Source organism: Gavialis gangeticus, unplaced genomic scaffold (genome assembly GCF_001723915.1).
Source record: "Gavialis gangeticus isolate Ggan-Ray unplaced genomic scaffold, GavGan_comp1, whole genome shotgun sequence".
NCBI classification, from domain to species: Eukaryota; Metazoa; Chordata; order Crocodylia; family Gavialidae; genus Gavialis; species Gavialis gangeticus.
Genome location: NW_017728980.1, coordinates 15,131,998 through 15,141,885, shown reverse-complemented (window position 1 = coordinate 15,141,885; position 9,888 = coordinate 15,131,998). Strand labels below are relative to the sequence as shown.

Below are 9,888 nucleotides of genomic sequence, written 5' to 3'. Positions count from 1 at the left end.
GATTCACCAAGTACTAGCCTGAACTTACCATTTACATCTCTCTCCCACTCCCCTCGCCTCTCTCTAACCTTTGTTTTCCTAATTTCCAGCTATTTACTTTTGAAGTCTCCCTTGCTTACCTTTAGCATTGCCTCACCCATCCCCACCTTGTTCCTGCCCTCCCCTCCCTTCTGTAATAATTGTTTTCATAATTTCCACCTACGCCACCTCCTCATCACGCTGCCCTTTGCCTTGGGCGACTGTCACCCTGGTACAGTTTGCAGCATCTGTTGCTGTGGTTACTAACCACCAGGCCTGTGACCCGACTGTTCCCTTGCACCCAGGCAGCACACCAGTGCTTTGCAGCTGAACGGCCTCACAAAGCATCAACAAGTTGAACCTGAACAGACAGGCTTGGAATAACCTTTTGCCAGGTGAGGGCTTTGTCAGCAGGGCTCATGAGAAGTGACTGGTATTTTCCAGTGAGCTAAAGGCATTGCACGTGTCTACCACAGTTCCCCAAATGCGGTGCTCTTTCCTGGCCCCGGCTTTCTGGTTCCCTGCTGCCTTCCTCAGAACAGGGCCCAGGTTGTAACCTAAGGCTGAATTCACTTGGATTTGAAGCAACGCTGCTCTTTTTTGGGAAGATATAAAGGTTTCCCTGCAGCTCCTCAGTGCCTGGAGGACTAACCCGAACAGCCAGCTCCTCTAATTGCTGCTTAGTCTTAGGTACTAGGAAGCAAAGCAGGACAAGAGAAAAGAAGTCATTAGAGCTGATGCCATTTGGGCTGGAGAAAAAGCAGGCAGGCAAGCTGGGCCTGGCTGGGGTGAGCAATTACAGGAAAATGCAAAAGGAGGAGTAAAGGCTTTGAAGTCTTGGCTTCTGTCTTTAAGAGGATCAGAAGGGAAGACATGCAAGCAGGCTTGGGAGGCAGGGAGAGTGGGGGCCTAGCCATACCAGTCATGTGCTGCAAGATAAAATGCATCCTCCTGACACCTCCCAGTGGGATGCAGTCCCAAGCTCACAGTTTAGGGGTAGTATAATGACAGTGAGTTCTCAAATGCTGGTGACTACCTGTTACTGCTCTAGCACATGCTCATGTTACACTGGAAGTTTCTCCTACTGGTCTGAGACCAGTGCAAACAGTCTCAGCTCCCAAGGGCAACCCAAATGCTAGGGACGCAGGGTCTCAGCTGATTGCTCCCCCACCTGGTAAAGTCATCATGCACCCCTAGGAATTGGTATTTCAGATGCTGCCTGCTCTGGTACCCGGCTGATGCCCAAAGGAAACCAAAGCCAGAGCTGCTGGGGTGTTCAAAGAATGCACTTGGCTCAGTTTTCCCAAGCCCCATGTTCATGAACAAAGTTGGCCCCTGGGGACTGAGTTCCAGGAGCAGTGACCTCCTAGAGGGTGGTTTGTCCAAATCATTCAGCTAATGCAAATCCTCTCCCTTTCTGGTAGGTGCAGCCCCCAGGCTATTTTATTTATTTTACAGTTTTAGACTCACCCCCCACCCAGGTTAGGTGGTAAACCCGCAGCCCCAGCACACCCACTCATGTAGGCAAACAAGGCTGAGCAACTTCTCTACACACCAAGACTTCTTGCCCGTGGCTGAGACACCACAGTACAGACCTGCTAGCAACTAGCCCTCAAGTATCAACTGAGAGATTAGTACTCGCCCCACTTGTAAATGCCTGGTATCCCTCTAACTTTGGGGCCCAGATCTCTGGTGGGCCATGAGAGCAGCTCCCCACACTTCGCTGGGGTCCTACCCAGCTACATCTGCAGGAAAAGTAGCCCTGAGTTTTCTGATGCATCATTGCTGGCACAGAGAAGAAAGGCATCCTTCTCCTGCCAGCCTCAGTGACTCGTCTACCTAGTGCCAGAGTCTCTCTCCAGCCCCTGCTTTCCCTGCCAAAAAAAACTGCAATTTTTGGTGTTCACTTTCCCCCAGACTCCAGGCAGGAAGACTGCAAGTGGGCCCCGTGGTTCCCTCATCCAAAACATCGTGTTTCCTGGGGTGTAAACATCAGCCCCGCACTAAGAAGAGTCCCCCAACGTCAGAGCCAGACTCAGCTTCACCCTAATCACCACCAACAGTTATTTACCAATTTAGTTATTTATATTGCCTGACACCGTAATGAGAAAGCCACCAAGGGATTTGACTCCAGCAGCTAGATCAGCTGATCTGTTTCCAAGTGTATGTCCCTAAAATTAAAACCAACCCCAGGAGGCAAGGAATCTAAAGGACACACAAGCCGAGCGATGAAATGAAAGTTTCCTAAAGTTCTTCCTAAAAAAATCAGCTCTTTTTTAAGTGAAAGATCAGCTGATGGGCAAAAACGAGGGGACTGCTCATCTCTCCAGACCTCCAGAGTCTAAAGAAGACTTTGAGCATCTCTCAAGAAAAGACTCTCTAATAAGAGCTCTGGAAGAAGGAAAAAATGCAGCAGGCAAGTCTCTAAGTCATACCTGAAAGCTGGCAGTGCTGGGATGCAGGAAGGTTTAAGAGAAAAATAAGTGCCTTTCAACCCCCGTGTTCCCTCCCCCCATGGATTGGGTGGCAGAGCTGGAGTTTGAAACTGGCACCGTGTTTCTGAGTCAGGCTTCATCTGGACGGATTCACCCACTGAGACGGAGTCTCGTAGTGTCTCCGGGCAGCGGAGAGTCCAACTCTAGGGAGTGTTTTCTACATGCTGTCGAGTCTGACTGCTACACAGCAGGTATTCATTCGCTGGGAGCCGTGTTCATAGAAACCTACAGCGTGGCGTGCAAAGCAGCTGCTTTTTGTGCCACCGTTCTCTTTAGGTAAAAAGTAAAGAGCAGGTCACTGCGGTGACGTTTTCGCCTCAGCCCTACATCAGTTTGAGTTCCAGGGTCTGCACCCGACCCTTAGGGACAGGTCCCGCAATCACTCTCAGACAGGCCCCATTTCTGTGAATAGCCCCAGCATCGCCCAGAGCAGAAAGTGCAGTGCAAGTGGGGTGAGTTGGCTCTGTAAGGAATATGCTGCCTCCGACCCAGATGAAAACAAGCTGCCCATATGACGCCACCGATGAGTGAGGTCAGGGAGCCAACCGCAGTGGCACGACTGATTACAAAAAGCCTTTGCTGCAAAAGGGCAGGTAGCTTTCAGCTTCCCCAGCATCTCCTCTCCCTGCTGAAGAGTCAGCCTGCAGCAGTTTGCTCTGGGCTGAGCTGGGGCCTTTAGCAACAGGCTGGCACCCTGGGAGACAGGCTCCGTCGTTAGGCTGCATGTGGACAGTAATTGGACTTCTGGAGGCTAATGAGCTAGACTGAGATTTAACACAGGCATCTGGGAGACATCTCACTTAGTATCTCTTGACTAACGGGGCCGCTGCTAGTTAGTGCCGGCACTGCAGCACTTGCGTTCCACTTTCGCTGGGGAGAAGGCAAGGTGCAGTGATAACCACTTGAGGAAAAAAAAGGGTTATAGAAGAGCTGCTCTCTGATGCTTCATCTGTCTCACAGTAGCAGACAGAGGATAATGGAGCTGCAGCCTTGGAGAGGACCCTGGGGTTACATCTTCCCTATGACAAATTGACGGAGGTCCAACTACACCAACTACCCCTCCTGCAGTCAAGGGTTCTGGAGAGAGTGGCATAAGTGCAAGAAGAACAACATCCCAGCCATAAGGCTTCTGGAGAAGGTTTGCTCTTCCATCAGGGCAGAAGATATGAGTGAGATGGACTCCACTGTACGATGGGTCATCACCCTCCAGGTAGCTTCGCCATCTTGTTTGTGGGTCGGGTCTGCGCAGAGGGGTAGTGGCTGGGTGAGGTATGCTGCTAGCTTTCAAGAGCACACAGAAGCAGCAGAGCCATATGCTACAAGAATTGACTTATTAGGTCTAATAAAGGAAATTTGAGGTAATGCACCAGAGAAGGGGCAGAGCTATGGGAGCTTCAGGGCAACGCTGACATAGGAACAAATGGGCTCAAACTCACCAAGAATAAACCGAAGCTGGAAGTGAGACGGTTTCTCATCGTCACATCAGTTGAGCTCTGAAAAGCCTTCCACCAGATGCAGGCAGCACAAAACCTGACTGGCAGATGGAGCTTGGCCAGTTCATGAAAGGGATATGACATGGGCTGAGTGATAGCAGAGGGCTGGACAGATGACGCAGGAGGGTGCTCGCCCATCCGGTGGTCCCGCAGTTATAGGTGAGCAGGCACTTGCATGAATAAGGATGCATTTCCTGTGTGGTCAATCCCATAGCTGAGGGATGCACCTGCTGGCAAGTCTCGTGATGGAGCTGTAAAGCAAGAGTCAAAGGAGAGACAGCCTGAGAGACCTATAGGAACAACGGACCAGATCCTCTGCTGGTGAAACCCAATGCATACTGGGTCAGTGGGTGGACACGCAGAGCAGACCCACAGCTGGTCAGAAATCCTCTCCCCACCAACAGGGAGGATGCCCAGAACAGAAGGGCAGGGGCCGCAAGGCTGATTCATGAGCAATGGCAGAGCTAAGTCAAGGCAGGCACGAGCTTATCAAAGGCCATTCCCACTCTGGGGCCAGGAGCAGTAGCTGATCTGTAGAGAAGATTTCAGGGCATCTTGCCTGTCTCTGTTGGCTGCAGGCAACATTTCCACTCGCTCACCCTGCCACACAAAGCCCTGGCTCATCAGAACGACTCTTTTCCTTCCAGCCTCTCCCAGGCTGAGTGGCAGACACACGACTGCTGCGGGCTGATTGACACTCCCACATCAAACTTGAAAGGATCTATTAAAAGAGGCCTCACTGCAAGACTTAGTCATGTATGGAGCTAGGCAAACACCTTCCAAAAGGCTTTCACATGTATTCACTCAACCGAAAAGGAGAGGACTTGCTCCAAGCCCCGCCTGTATCGGGATTTTTGCCAATGATTTTAGTCAACAAGTTCATTGGGAGGGATGCTGATGGAAAACGCTAGTTTTTAATGAATTAGAAGACATGAGGGGAAAGCAAATATTTGGACACAGAGATTGGAGGGCTCATGATTATTTATTTTTAACAAGATAGTGCCTGAAGACCAAGTCAAAGTCGGGACAGCATTGTACAAATATAGATAGGTTGATGGTAAAAGATGCTAATTCAGCCAAGGCACTGGGCAATGCAAAGTCTGCAATCACGTACAAGCATTAGGGATGCAGTGGTTAGGATGAACAGCACACATGCAAGAGCTTGTCTAAAATGTGGGGAAAGGGACTATGTTACAATTCATTAATGTTTTCCCTTGTTTTTCCACCAATATTTGGATTAAATAATGTGCTAGATCTCTTGAACGGACCCAGCAGCCATTTAAAAAAGGGAGAATTTTGCAGAAAAAAGAAAAAGTAAAAAATGTGAATGTCAAAACAATTTGACCAGCTTCACTTGCAGAAATAATCGAGTGGATAATCTCAAGCAGTAAATTCCTGACTATTTTAAACAGCTCCAGGATAAGTCACAAGCTAGAAAGGAAGGTAAATATCATTGGCTAAATGACTCGTATGGCTGTGGGGTCCTGGAGTCCAGAAGGCACCAATTCCACAAGCTTCAACAAGCATATCAGTCTTCTCACATCATGTCTGAATCTGATCTCTGCTCAATGGACAGCATCCAATGAAGCAAACCGCTGCTTGAGAAAGCTTATGCATCTCTGATTTTGCTAGTCTATAAGGTGCAAATCTACCCTGCCTTCTGCTCCGTTCATTAGACCTTATAGGCAAACCCAACACATGCGTTTCAATATCCTTCATGCAATCTGCTACCATGAACATGGCTTTCAAATGAGCCCAGTTTAAGGAACTGGTTTGAGTTCCAGAAAGCACTTGGGATCTAACCTCTGAGAACCAGGCCCCTTGAAGGTACCTCACATGGGACACCTAAGTTCACCAGTCACTTGCCAAAGCTTTGGCCCACATGTTCGTTCCCCTACTCTGGGATCTGGTAGAGTGAGAGTGTTTGGGATGGCTGTAGCTGAAGGAGGTTCCTACCGCCTCCTGTTTAATACTCTTAAAACGAAAACAGTCCCAGCCCCTGCGTATTCTTAAAGAGGAACATGAATCAGCCTCTCTAATCCAGCTGCCAGGCAGGAGTCAAGTTACTCTTGCTGAAAGCCAGGTGGGTAGGGAAAGCAACAGGTCATTTGTTTGAAAGGGAAACATTGCTGGTGAAAGCTATTTATGTTGCTTAACTCCCAGGATTGCTGATTCCATGGGTTTTTTGGGTGCAGGCTCCACAAAAAGACCTCCCTCCCTCTTTGAGGAAGAAGGCGTGACTCACATGGTAACAGCTGCAGTGACTTTTCTCTGCTATTCTCAGCATTCCCCTGTGGAGGATGGGGCTTAGAGTGCATGCTTAAGTAATGTCTGGGCTGGTGGAAGATGCTATTTGAGAAGTCCTAAGAGAATGGGGCAGGACAGGGATTTTCCATCCTATGAGAGCTTTAGAGATTATACATGTTTTTCTTGTCCCCAGACAGAATGCATCGCAGTGGTGCATCTACACGAGATGTTTTACTGCACAGTAAACTAATCTACTGCCCAGTAAAGCATCACTGTCTACATGTGTGCAGGCACTTACTAGACATGTCTACATTTGCATTTACTGCACAGTAAGTTACTGCACAGTAAGTGGCTTTTAGATCGGCATCTACACATGCAGGCATTACAATGCAGTAATGCTGTGTGTGGACTGACTAGGGAGTAAAGTTTGTCCCAAGTCAGCCCACACACACAGTTACTGTGCAGTAACACATCTACATGTGCATGACTGCATTAACTACTTCGGCATAAATTTGTTATCTGCATCTTGCAGGTAGCAAATTTACACCCAAGTTGGCAAAAGTCACCGTAATTACTGCACAGTATGTGCACACACATGTAGACATGTGCCCGTATTGTGCAGTAATTTTTGGTTACTGCACAATAACCTAAATTACTGTGCAGTTAGTGTGCATGTGTAGATGTCCCCACTGAGCAGTAAATTAGTCTACTGCCTGGTAACATTTACAATCTACATATGCAGGTCATAAATTTACTGCACATTAAAGCCAAATAGCTTTAATTGCACATGTAGATGTACCCAATGTGTTGCAAATCCATAGGTGATGAATCAAATCCAGATCAGGTCAGTCAAGGTGTTGTGTTTTGATCACAAGCTCTGTTATGAAGCTGACTTAAAAAAATTTTTTTTTTGTATAAATGAACAAGAGTTTCGCAATGGAAAAGCGCTTTGAAGAAAAAAGCGAAGATTTTGTTGAAAAATGCTGACACAGGAAGTTTCAGCCGCTTTGAAACTTTTCTATATATCTTTTGTTTGAACTGGGAAATTAGTTGAAAGAAACCCGAAACACTTCATCAAATAATTCCCAACCAACCCTATCAAAAACCAGCATCTTCAAACCAGGTATAGCAATATAGTTTGTAATGAAAGAAAAAGCATATTTTTCTCTGAAGATCATTCAATTTGCTGTAACATATAGTTCTAGAGAGAAAGGGCAATTTTTTGCATTTATAGAAAGGACTACTGAATGTCTACCTTCTGTTGAGCCCTATAAAATGCTTGGTAAATTATGCATTAAGATGGGATTTTCCAAGGAGCTTAACAGAGTTAGACACTACATTCCAGCTAGTGCCTTTGAAAATCCCAGCCCAAATTAACTCCCATGCCAATTATGTGGACTGGTTTTAAATAGACCGACATCACTGATGAAAGTTCAGCAGCCCCCAGCTTTGGCTCATGTCTAACCAGATAACACGGTAGCCATGCCGAGTTGTTCTCCCTTTATTCCCCGTGTTGTTGTTCCCAGAGGAGATGAACAGTTGATTTCAGGAAAACTGAACCTGCTACAACCAAGCATTTACCCAGCCAAAAAGTAATCCTATTTAAAACTCAAGCCCACATCTAGGGCTTGGTAGAAGTGGGTGATTGATTCCTCCATCCTACAGGCAGAACTGAATGATTTGAAGGACTCACCAAGTGCTCCAAAGAGTGGGGATTCATCCTGCCCAATACTTCCAAAACAGATGAGGTTTAGGTGACAGAATGAACACAGACAGCTTGAAACTGTGCAGGTATCAAGAAACAAAATACGGTGGATGGGAAATATTGGCGTCAGCAAGGACTGTTAAGCTAAGTGTTGCACAGGCCCCTGAGGCAGGGCTGCTTCACATCCTCAGCCCCGTGCTGAAAGTAACCATGCAGATCAGGTGCTTTATGGTACATACCTAGGGGACATGTGTGTGTTTTCTAGTAATAATATTCAGTTAGGCTGAATACACAGATGCAATGCAGTGTTACTGAATCAAGGGGCAGAGATAGCGGTGGTTATGTCCCTTGACCTTGCCTTGAATGACAAAGAGCCCAAATGCAGCAAGGAGGAGAGCCCCCCAGCTGGGCAGGCCCGTGCAGGAGCCAGTAGCAGTGTTGTGCTCGTTGTGCTCAGTGCAGAGCAGCTTGAGCTGCACAAAGGAAGCCTCTGTTAGAGGCTTTGGTTTGGAGTAGTTCCTGCCCCACCGAGCGGTGCAGCCAGCACCCAGACAAGTCCAAGGAGATGTACACAGTTAAGTCTCTAGGAGCTCATCAGTGGTCAGAGCAGTTTAAACTTTGCACCCTCATCCTGATAAGAAACTTCACTTTCTGCTGTTTTCACACATCTCAGTGCCCAGCTTGAGAGCCCTCTGGAAGCCGAGGGCTGCCTGGTGAGCAGAGCTCCCATCCTGGAAATAGCAGCCACCGAGGCAGGTTACGTGGGCTCCCAGCATCTGCAGTGGGAAATCACACTCATGCAAAAACAAACGCAGTTGCGGCAGCATAAATGGGAAACAGTCCGGCGTGTACAAATGCCCTCTGCTAGCAGTACTGATGCGGTAGCATTCTCCATAGACGCAAAGGGGATGTATGGAGGGAAATGGAGCCATACCAATACCACTCCGAGCTGATGCGTTCCTCCCCTCCATTCATTCCCCCTTTACCCTTTTTCTTTTCTTTTCCCAAGGCCCATATCCAGCACCTCTAGCCTGTGGATGCAAAGCCACAAGCTAACTCTGTCGGCACACGTACTGGGCGCATCACTCACAGCACAAACACATCTGTGTGTCAATCGTCTTTGCAGCTTTGCCAGACTCCTCTGAGCTAAGCAGCCAGAGCCCTCAAGCTCCACTGCTCTGCCATGCACTGTGCCCCCTGGCAGCGGCGTTACCATCCCCTCCAAACCCGAACCAACAGATCATTTCCCAGCACATGCACCAGTCAGCATTTTCCATGGAGCCTGGCAGGCAGCACCGAGGGGGCATACTTGAGACAGACGCAATATCAGTTCAACAGGTCTCCTGCAGCTTGTGTTGGTTCTAAGTCTCAGGGAAGCCGGTGATACTCAGGGAGGCACTATGGTGTGCAACTGTTGCTTAGAAATTTGCTGCTGTGGAGCAAAAATGCCTTCCAGGAACACCCAGCTTTAAATAGCTTCCCTGAGAGTCAGGGTGGGGGACTCCCTGTAACATCTGGAAGGCATTGCGGCATGCTACCTGGCTAATACCATGTATAAAGAAATACCCGGGGAGAGGGAGGCCAGGGCTGCTCTGACAGCACAATGAAAGCATTTGCACAGTGGCTTTTCCCTGCTAGGATGCAGGGAGGCCCTGAGACAGTTTGGTGAGCACATGGTCCAAAGCAAACAGATGTGGCGCTGGCTGGGGTCAGCTGCAGATGCCTGAACTCTACGAGCAGTCTTGAATCAGGTATGTCTGTAAACAGGATGAGCAAGGAGCATACCGTTCCCCTGCTCTCGGGCTCCCTGGGGAAGGTGAGACGTCCAAGCAGATCTAGCAGATGTGCGGTATTCACAAGCTGCTGATGGTTTAAAGGGCACAGCTCACTGCAGGGTGGGATTTAGGTCTGTTGCATTCAGCTTTAGCCT

General features: G+C 48.3%; 1 protein-coding gene across 4 annotated transcripts in view; it reads left to right on the top strand.

The window, feature by feature from the left end:
- Positions 1–9,888, top strand: part of DRD2 (dopamine receptor D2) — a 59,826-nt gene that overhangs the window by 15,540 nt on the left and 34,398 nt on the right. Inside the window, exon 1 of one of the 4 annotated variants that reach the window (XM_019510831.1) lies at positions 5,681–5,833. The exons of the other annotated variants lie outside the window; for them this stretch is intronic. The gene's annotated coding sequence lies outside the window, so the exon portion shown is untranslated. Of the gene's footprint in view, positions 1–5,680; positions 5,834–9,888 lie in introns of those variants that run through there. 4 annotated transcript variants of the gene reach the window in all.